General features: G+C 35.5%; 1 protein-coding gene across 5 annotated transcripts in view; it reads left to right on the top strand.

Moving 5' to 3' along the window:
• The window catches only part of CPSF6 (cleavage and polyadenylation specific factor 6), a 32,141-nt gene extending 22,440 nt beyond the window's left edge, over window positions 1–9,701 (top strand). For 4 of the 5 annotated variants that reach the window (XM_053405670.1, XM_053405673.1, XM_053405672.1 and 1 more), the window contains one exon: window positions 7,147–9,701. The gene's annotated coding sequence lies outside the window, so the exon portion shown is untranslated. Of the gene's footprint in view, window positions 1–7,112 lie in introns of all 5 variants that reach the window. The other variant, XM_053405671.1, reaches the window with a different exon arrangement.
• Window positions 9,702–11,197: the final 1,496 nt, after the last annotated feature.

An 11,197-nucleotide genomic window follows, 5' to 3' on the forward strand; every position in this document is an offset into this window, starting at 1 on the left:
TTCCACCCCACCCCTCGTGGGAAGGGGTCATCACTGAATGGGGTGAGTTCTAGCATGACAAGCTGGGACCAAAGAAGGAATGTCCAAAAAGCAGGCAGAGATGACTTTGTAAGTGGGAGCTCTTGCTTATGAAGGTTACTTCTGCCCAGATTACTGGGCTCCCTCTTTCCTCTCTGTCCCCCACGCCACAATCTATTCCATTACGTAATATCCCACAACTGGCAGGGGAGCCTGGGGTGGGGGGTTGCAGAGGGTGGAGAGGTCATCTTCCACCAGCCCCATTATTTACACATTTCTCCAAATCCAACCCGAAGTAGAATTTATTGTTGAATATTTGTAGCAATTCACTAAATTTTATCTGTAGTGGAACAGTCAGATATTTTGATCAGTCACATTGGGGAGCACTGAGAAGTTTTGCACTACTTCTTTTGCAAGAAAGTCCATGGAACAGTGCAAATGCATGTTGTTTTCCCTCACAATATTTTGGATCCAATCCATTGTCACCCTCACTTTAGTATATTCATAGAGATGAGCTGAATCTCTGAAATCAGATGTACCATTCCATCCTTCTTGTTTGGTGGTTATTGAATGGTGCACTGAATGATCCCATAGTGGGTTTCTCTTCCTTTAATATGCTTATACTTCATGATGTGTGAATTGACAACATATTTCTAGCTACTGGGTTATTTTGAACGTGTTCATGAAACTCTTACCATTTTTTGTTACGTCTTTTGTATAATGTCAATATAAAAGTACAAGAAAATTGTGAATATTTTCAGATGTACCTATTTTCTTGTACTGATCTGCTAGAAATTTTGGCAACTTATGTGCAAACCACAAGCAGATCATGAACATGTTTGTGTTGGGTCATATTTAGAGCAAACGTTAGCAGCAAAGGTTGAATGTGTAGCGATAGAACAGTAACAATCTTAGGACTGCTTCAGACATGAAAACAAAATAATCACATGCGATAAGGTACATACTGATCTCATGCTTTATCCTAAGCAAGTGCTCTTCTGTAGGAAATTCATAATGATTGATCTTAGGCTCTGATGTGAATAAAATAATACATCAGCTAAACTGTCAGTTTTTAGAAGTCTAAATGCTACATACTATTTGTTAATTTGTGGTTATTAAAGTTTTTAAAGTCAAAGTAGATTGGTATGGAATTGAAAAAGAATGAAGCACCCTAATGTTGATTGACCTGTATGTTGAGTTTGAGCCCCTTTTTTGACATAACACTTTTCTGTATTCTGTTCTCAAACCACCATAAGCAAAACTCTTCAAATGCTAAGAGTTGTTTTAGTGTGCCAACCAAGAGGCCGGTTTGTATAAAAAGTGATTTGTTGTTCTTTTTTAAGTGTGTTCACAAGCTGTCTTTTATATGTGTAGTAAGAATACTGAAAAAATATTGTTACAAGTCTGTGTTTATGAGAGGTAATTGAGTGAATGCTCCTGTTCACACCCTGTGATGTATGTTGAAAATATGTAGTGTTTGTGAACATGGTTTACCCTTCCTGAGCCCGCCTTCCATCCACTCATTGGACATTATGCAGGTATGAAATCTAAGCCCATAGGTCAAATCTGTGAGATCGCAGCCTCTCAAAAACAAGCAGTGAAGGTCACACCACTCCAGTCCCACTTTGCACTGTGCATACACTCTATACACATTAAGGCATTGAAGTAGGGCATGTTGTGTGTCAAATGAATACAACAATATTATGAGGAAGTTAATTACTTTCTGTAAGGACTAGTTTTATATATTTTCCTTGGTTTTAAAAATCTTCATTCCTAAAATACATGTTGCTATTTGTATTTGAAACTCACATTGTTTTTTGAAATTCATTGTAGGAGGCCATATGGTTAAACATCATTTTTGCTGTAACACATTTATTTATAGTATTGATTGCACTGCTGCTATTTGGAGCTCATAGGTTACAAATTGCATTTGCACAGTAAATAATTCAGTAAATAATGCAGATAAAACCACCTACCATTTCTGACAAATTTTTAGTGTTAATTGTGAAATAAATAAGTACTTGCTGGTATAGTGCATAATCCCCAACGTGTTAAAATTTGTTGTTAAGTTTGTGTTATGGGCTTCATGAAAATCCAGTTTCCTCATTGTCTGTTTTTCATAATCGTTAGTTAGTACAAATTACTTTGTTCAGTAGATGTACAAGAAGCTGTATTGAAGATCCTCAATCCTTTCTAGTTTGAAGTGGCTTAATTTTTGTGATGGCAGGGTATTGAAGTTGTTGGGAAACCTTATTTGGGAAGTGACCTGGCCTGAAACTCTTGTTTATTGTGGTTTGAGAACAAATTGTGTTTTGTTTTTTTTAACAAAGAAACTTGTGTATTCACCATTTTACTTGTTGCAGTCTGAGTTATACTAGTCTTTGTCATGCCTCAGTGTGAACATATATATATAAAGTAGACTATAACTAAATTGTGACATATGCAAAAGGGAAAATGGCTTTTATAGCAAACCCTTAATGAGAGTATTTTTGTGCATTGAACTGGGTTGTCACTACTAAGGGTTTAAATAATGTGCATTTCTGACTAAATGTATTGTAATGCTACAAATCTGCAAAATTCCTGTTACTAGAGTAAGTGGAAGTAGCTTCAGAACAGTGATCCAAATTTATTAGGCAGATTAGCACATTTTTTCACTTGGAACACACAACACTAAATTGATAGCTTTTACTGTGCCTAGTTAATAATTTTTTTGCTGTGTCTAGTTAATAAATTGAGTAATAAGATATGGTTTTATGAAAGCTTAAGCAGCTGGGGAATTGGTTGAATTCATTTCCCCCCACACCCCTAAAATGCTGTTGAGTGTTAAGGTTAGCCTGATACACATATTAAGCACAATAGTTGCAGGGGGAGAGATGCCAAAATATGAAAGACTAGTTATTAGAAAAATAGCTTGTTGTAAATAAAAGTGCAAACCTAAAGAGTCACAGAATATTGACTTGCAATTTTAAGTTGTTGCATCAGTGTATGATTGAAAAAGAAGATTTGTGTCCAGCGCTGCAGCTCTGCTGGTGCAATGGACTTCTGTCACACAACAAAGTCTCTCTAACTTGTCCCCTCCATACCCACCCACCCACCCTCAAACTCATATCTGGAGTTAGGGGACCCACCAGAACAGATTGGGGGTTGAGGAGAAGTAGAAGTTCCATTGTGCCAGCAGAACGCCGCTGGTGTAGCATTGGATACAAGCCTAAGTTCTTGTGTTATAATATGAATGTTAGTCTCATTTGTATGACATTCGATTTACAGCTATGGAACTTAGTGAATAAGGTAAAAGGGAAATTCATTCTCCTGCAGATATAAAAATAAACTAGGTTTAGGGGTTGTGTGTGGGCCATCGGTGTCCTTCACCTTGCATGAATTTTCCCCTGCCTCTTCTCTGTATTTGGCCTACAGACCTAGATTGTTGTCAGAGCAGAGGACATTCTTCAACTCATTTTTGACAACCTATTTTAATCAGTGTTCTCAGGTGACTTTCGGAGCACAAGGATGATTCATTTACCTAGGTTTGGTGTTACAAATGGTCATTGCTAACATAAATTACAGTGAGGGGGGGAATTGATGTAAGACAAGGAATTGGCTAGGAGGGGTGAGGAGATGCATATGATCTTACTTCCAGTTCCTAAACCAAGCTTATTTTTATATCTTCACTGAGGTGATTTAGTAATAAGGATTGCTTGGGTACTCAAAGGAGTAGCTAGGGTTTTATTGCTGTTTAGTGATGTTAATTGCACATCCCTTTGAATAGCAAAAAAGTCATTACTTTTACAGCTTCTATCTGCATATCGCAGCAGAGAAAAAGTTACCTTGTGAACACATTCACCCAATTAAAATGTAAATTAAAATGTACTATAATTCAATTTTATAATTTGATTTTAGACAAGAGACAATACCTTGTGAAGAAAGGAGACTGGTTTCCTACAAAACTCATATTAAAAATCAAATTATTGGTGCTTTTTATAATTTTAACAGGAAACTAGAACAACTTCACTGAATAGCAATATTCATGTAAAGCTATTAACTCCTTGTCTAAATCACTGCAAAAAGAATTTATGCTTGTAGCCTATTTTGTATTATACCATTCATTTGGGTGTAGCTATTATAGATTACTGCAATGGAATTCAGTAAGTCTTCACTAACCTATTTATGTTAAAATACTTTTAAAGAACAGAATGTGTATCAATTCATGATAATCCCTAAGATACTTTCCACGTAATGAAATCTAAAATTTCTTGTATTGACAGTCATTTTAAAAATGTATTTACTGTCTCAAATGAAAACTGCTACAGACACATAGCACATTATGGTACAACAATGAAATTCTTTTTTCCTGTTCAGAATTCCTTTAGAAGCAGTAAAGACACTTAATACCAACAGAATATAAGAGTGTTGCAAGAGTGGGAAATCCTAATATGCAGTTTTGCAGCTGTCATTTCACTCTTCTGAAACTGAAGTACACTAGCAACTTGTTTTTCAGTTGACTGCTATTGAAGAACAATATGATGCACCTTACTGTTAAAAGCCAGCTTTAAAAGAACTAAGGATTTGGTTATGTCAAAAAGCAGAATACTTAGTCATTACTGAATACTTGAGAAACTAAAGAAATTATCCTAATCCTGCCTATTGATTAGTTATATAGCCTAGACTTTATTAAAAACAGTATGTGGGAAGAGGAAAACTCCTTTAGTTCTCATTATTATCATAAATTTGTTTTCTAATCTAAATAGTTTCTCCCCCCCTAAGGGTGACCTTATGACAGCTGCATACTGCTATATGTTCTGACTATATTAATATGCCTGAATTTGAAATGACTTATTGATGTGCTTCTTTGCAAATTTGATTTTAAGCTATTTTAAAAGCTTTTGGAAATAGATGTGAACCACTGAAAAACAACTTACTGCGTTGTAGTTATTAAAAGTTTTGCATCATCCTAAACCCATTTCTTGGAAGTATGTTCCATTGGGTTCAGCATGGCTTACTACTGAGGAAGAGTGCGTAGAGTTTAAGGCTGCACTCTTACTGGGTGTAAGCACCATTGAAATTATTGGAGCTAGCTTCTAAATAAAGTTGGGAATGGAAAATGTATGTTTAAAGTTATCTGAGTAATGTTTGTGCATATATGAGCTATTATCTATTTACTGTGGTTTTTACATAAGTAGTTCTGATTCTTCAACGTGATGGTTTTTAATACGTAACTGTTTACCCCTCCTCATATCTTTGGCATAATGTTCTTAAGGAAGGCTCTGAAGGCATGACTGCTGTAGGTACTACTTGCTTTCCAGTATGTATGTGTTAACCTGCATCTAAAGAAACCCTGATTGAACTAGAGTTCTCTGGTGCACAAATATGAGTAATCGGAGATGCAGATATGTTATCCATACAGTCGTACCTTGGTTTTTGAACAGCTTAGTTCACAAACAACTTGGAACTCAAACATCACAAACCTGGAAGTAGGTGTTCCGGTTTGCAAACTTTGCCTCAGAAGCTGAATGTGTGGCGCGACTTCCGATTGGCTGCAGGATGCTCCTGCAGCCAATTGTAAACCACGCCTTGGTTTCCAAAATTTTCAGAAGTCGAACGGACTTCCGGAACGCATTCTGTTTAAAAACCAAGGCATGACTGTACTTTGTTTCCTAAGAGTAATGGTGGTAGTATATGCAGCAGTAATGTCAATATTAGAAAGTGTGGAGCTTCCTTTAATCTTATTGGCCAGCATCCAAAGAACTCTGAAAGGTGGCTTTGAACTTGGGTTCCTGCTTCCACATCACTATCCCTTCACTCTGCAGTGGGGCAAGTTTCTTTGGAAACAGGGAGATTTCAAAAATGTTTGTGTTACAGCATGAGGTCTGCAGCTCAAAGTGGTTTTTTTTAAAAAAAAATGTATAAACAAGCCCTTGGGTTTGCCTAAAATAGCTTTTTGGATCCTGGCCATTGATTTTAGTGTAGCTTGCATCCCATGAAAACTTCATCAATGTCTCTTCCAAAGCACAGAAAGACGCTCATAGTTATAGGATGAAATTGTACAGATCTCTTGCTATAAAAGAGTGACAGTATTTGAACTGGTCTAAACATTCCAGAGAATGACAATCACTAATGTGGCTGTTGGTTATAAACATACTCATGGAGATTCTAACCAAGTGAAAGCTGGTCACCCATAACCTCCAGCCATGCACCAAACTGAGCCATACCCCCCTCATTTTTTCCACATTTATATTTGAGTACATGAATCTGTTATTTGCTGCCTCTCTGGCTTCCACTAGTTATCCAGTACTGAATGTGGACAAAAGGGTGAGATCAATGTAACCATTTATTTTTGTGATAAAGTTCTGGCTTACATTTTGTGTGTGCTATTTAGCTGTTGCATAGCTTCATTTATGATCTTACAAATCAGCTAAAACTAATGTAATACCAATTTGGCTACCGCATTATCCTTTGTTTTTTCTTACTTTTCAGCAGAGGAAATGTTCCTCTTTACTAGTTTTGTAAAATGGAACATTTTCTGTAGTTGTCAATGGCTGTGCTTGGGTGCCAAACTAAACCACACTTCAGTGTGATGTGAATAAATCTAGGCAAGCCTCAGGCCCATGCACACTCCCCCCCATCCCTACCACATGGTCAGAAGGGAAAATGTAAAGGTTTCCACTTTTGCTTAGCACAGTTTGCCATTCTATCCAAACTGACAAACTATGGTTTTCCATAGGCTTTTTTGAAACAAGCCAGTGTGAAACAATTGTAGTTAAGTGTGTTAGGGTGAAATGGCAAAACTGGTTAAGTCAAGGTGGAAATGAACTCTTCTGAACTATTATTCCCAGTGGACAAATGCAAGTCTAAGGCTCACCTAGACACTTTCATGTCATACTGAACTAATGATTTAGCATGACATCTGAATGCTGCCAATGATTGATTTTTTCTGCATTGCTGTAAATTTTTGGACTACTTTCTTGAAAGCTGTAGTTTAGATTATTTTCGAGCCAGTAGCAGTGGTCTCATTATTTACATTTCCATTATGCTGAAATTGGCGCACGATTTGTGTATGTATAGTTAAACCAACATTTTTTGTTTGCTGTGGGACGTAGCAAAATCTACATCACAAATTTTGACACATTACAGCTGAAGGAAGAGGAACACCTCACCAGACAAGAAACTTAACTTCACGGAAAGAGGCTTGTCCAGCAGTTTGCTTCTTGTGATCGAACAGAGCCTGTAAAGATTCATGGATAAAATGAACAGGAATAGATCTGAATAAGGCAAATCTGCATACATGGTAACCAGTAGCTCTCTTACCTTTTTATGTTGCTTAGCTGTTTTATTTGAAGGAACCTGTGTGATTTAAAACGTATAGCTTTTTGCAACTTTATTACTGGTTATATACATTTGACAATTAAAATGTGCAAGCAATTGAAAAAAGTCTAGTAAATGCTTGTTTTTATAGTAGTTCTTGTTTAAATGTTCAAATGATAATGTCTGTAAAGAGCATCAATCTGATTACAATAGATGTAGTGTTGTAATAAACTGTTTAATGGGGCTGATGTGTAAAGCTGTTCCAAGTTATTTGATGTTTACACCTCAGGGAGCGTCTTGTGTTCAGCAATATTTAATGGTGTTATAACAATGTCTCTAACAAAACATAGCATATTTTTTGCATATGCATCAACTTGTTGTATTTGCTGAATGATTAGCAGTTGTCAAACACTTGATATTGATACTAGAATAATGGTTACATTTTATTTTAATTTGTAGCTTTTTTGCATAGATGGCTTGTGAATTTGCTGAAAGGTGCGCAAATCTGTAAAAACTGTAGATTAACATTCTGTAATAATTCAAATAGACTGAACTTTCTTTAAAGAATATGAAGTCTGAAGTTGAATTCTGGTTTACTGAAGCCTGTCTGTTGCAATATGCAACACTCAATACTTTGTTCAAGCATACAATTGGCCACTTTTAAATAATGCTGCAATAATTTACAGTTTTTAGTGCTAATGCTGTGTCCTGCCTCTAGAACACTAGTCATTCTGTACCTAGATATATATGCCAGTTAAGTAACTGAAGAAAATGTTTCTCCTTAAAAATAATAATCAAGATTTCAAATAAGCTTTTTTGAGCAACAAAACTTCCTGTCCATAAAAAGAAAATGCATACATACCCCTTGTATAACTAATAGTGTAATAATTTGCCCTAACAAATAGTTTGTGATCTAATGCACCCCACAAACTAAAGAGAGCACATTTTAATCATAGGTTTAGCACATGTTGCTTGATTGTGGACTGTTTTCTTTTTAAAATACTTTTTTTTCTCAAATTTTGCTAGTTCCTGCCTACTTTCTAATTATTTCAATTATAGTTTTAAAAGTTTGTTGATCAAATATTTGAAGCATTATGACATGTAATACTAAGTAAAATTACTTGTGGTATACGAATACTTGGATATTAAATTAAATGAAGACCACTTTACATGTTTTAATATCAAACTCAAGTTTACCATCAAGCATACCCTTAACAGAACCGTGACCAATCCCAACTTCCTAGCCAGTGCACTTGTGTAATAGATGTGTTTACAAACATGTTCGTCACATTCCCACTTTACTTATTTAGGTGTACATATAAAATATTTTAACTGTATAACAAAGACACAGTGTATCAGTCAGACCTTAGAGACATGTATAAAATCACACTGTTTGTGTCTTACTAAACATGGAAGCACTCAAGTTACTGTCTCAAAGGCTGTATCCCAATACAACTAAAGATTTATATAATTGAAAGAATCCGCTTGACATTTGCAGAGCTCAGGTCAATGCAGCTGATTTACTCTTTCCTGGCCAATATTGTTTGACTTGTGTTTAATAACTGGAGTAGATGGTTATTTTAACTATTAGCCATTTTGTACGCTGACAGTTTTCTTATGGTCCATTCATGCTTTGTTAATAGATTTCCTAATTTGCCACGTTTCTTATGTGAGATGTTGGGCTTACTTTGAAATATTATTTTGAACCCACAATGCTTTACACAACTTGTTTATCTGACAATAACGCCTAAATTCATTTTACTTTTGGGTTTGATTATACACAGAAATCAAAGTGAAGTGAAGCAAAATATCAGGGATTTCTCATTTGCATGACTTTTTAGTCCTACGAAACCTGATAATGTATACATTGGGGTTGTTTGCTTTGTGCAGGGATGAATGTGAGTTCTGTCTATGGATAACGCCAGATAATCAGGAAATTGGATGTTGTTGCAGTACCTTGCTATTGTATGTCCATGTTGGGGTGGTTGTTCCAACTCTAAGAAATCCAATGTAGTATTCCTTTTAACTAGCTGGGATGTGGGCAGACAGTCTGGATTAAATTGTACTGGAAATGGCTCAAGATGGAGGAAAAACAGGTAAGTTAGGCATGCAAATGCTATTTGAGTAGTAATTTCAAATATTCAGTAACCAAAATTAAAATAATTTAAAGTCATAATTTAGCTTTCTGTATAAACCCCGGAGATACTGTTGTGTATTCATTGTCTTACATTTTCTCCTATAGCGATTTCCATTGCTGGCAATGGAGCTGCCAAAAATCAAACCATGAAATAACTTTTTGATATGTGTAGGCTGAACATTTAACTTGTGTAAGTAGTAAAGAGTCATAGTAGTTGTCTTGTGAGTAAAACTTGTTTTCTCAAGAACTCTTCTCAGTTTTCTCAGTAATTTTTTTAAAAAGGAGTCCAAAGATGTTTAGACAAAAAAAGTGAAAGCATTTTACTTGTGATAATCTCTAGAAAGAAGTTTGTGCATTTATCTCCAGCCTGATAAACAATGCTCCTGATGAAATAATATTGTAAATAGTTACCAGATAGTAAACTAAAATCTGAGTAATGTCTTGGTTGCTACTGCAGTGGGCTTTGGTGGCTATATTAAATCTGTTTCTGTTAAGAAAATGTAAATAAATTTCAGGAGGTACTTAATCTGTATATAGGTTTTAATAGATAAAAGTGATAGCATTAATAGCTATTTTAAAATAAATTATCTGACTGGTGGCCTCCTCCTGGATAGTTGTGCTGACATCTGCCCACAGTGGTATTGTAATAAAAGTTTGCAATGTTGTGCAGTGTTGCAGAAGTTGCTGTTTCTGATACTAACTAGAAATTACAACTGGCACTGCAAACCAAAATAACTTTTGACTATTCGATGTCTATTTAGTTGTATATTTGAGTGCTTTCTCCAATAACATGAAAGGCAAGCTTTAAATGTCCTGTGTATTGATTGACTTCAGTTAAAAAATCCATGTAAATATTGGACAAGCTTTCATTTTTCACTCATGTACAGTTTAAGCAAACTTTTCCAAGTTTTATATATAGGATCTTAGTCACACTGTTTACTTGGTAGGTATTTAATGATGCAGAGAACATATAGCCTTAAAATGCAGCTTTAAAAAGTTACAGCATTAAGCATCCTCTGTAAAATTTACAATTTTCTAATGTTTGAAATATTCATAGTTTTTAGTAATCTGAGAAACATGTTAGTAGAATAGACTGGAGTTTTTGAAAATAAGAAAATTATTAAAAACCTGATTTTTAGAAGGGAGGAAACAAGCAAGATGCTTTAACATGTTAAGAGTATTTTATATATTGGACTTTAGTGCTCCTCATAATTTTATACACACACAGGAGCAATCACATACATATCCTAGAATCCATGAATCTCATTTCAAGCTGCTCTCTCTCTCTCTCTCTTTGTAGTTTCAACTTTTAACTTGAAACAAAAAGAATGCCACTGCCCATAATAATGTACTGTGTACTATTTAAATAGCTTAGCTTTCGAGCCTTTTTGGCTCAATATCCAGTTGAAAACTAGGTTTAGTCAACCATCATCAGGTAATCTAGTTTCTGTCAGCTGAGAAACTTTGTGTTGTATCCAACCAAAGCTCTACTCAAAGAGTAGGCCCATTGCAAATTAATGGACCAAAAATCAGTAATGTTCATTGATGTCAATGAATCTTCTCTGAGTATGACTGGTGTTAGAGACATCCCTTGTATCCAAAAGCCTATTCAGCATCCAAATTCTATTTGGCTGTAATGGAGGAGGATTTAGCACTAAAACACGTCTGGGCACACCTGTGATCTCGTCTTACACAAGTAGCATTAAATGGGTGAGTTTTCTGACACCACATTAGGGACAGTTT

Source organism: Podarcis raffonei, chromosome 10, assembly GCF_027172205.1.
Source record: "Podarcis raffonei isolate rPodRaf1 chromosome 10, rPodRaf1.pri, whole genome shotgun sequence".
Classification (NCBI taxonomy): Eukaryota; Metazoa; Chordata; class Lepidosauria; order Squamata; family Lacertidae; genus Podarcis; species Podarcis raffonei.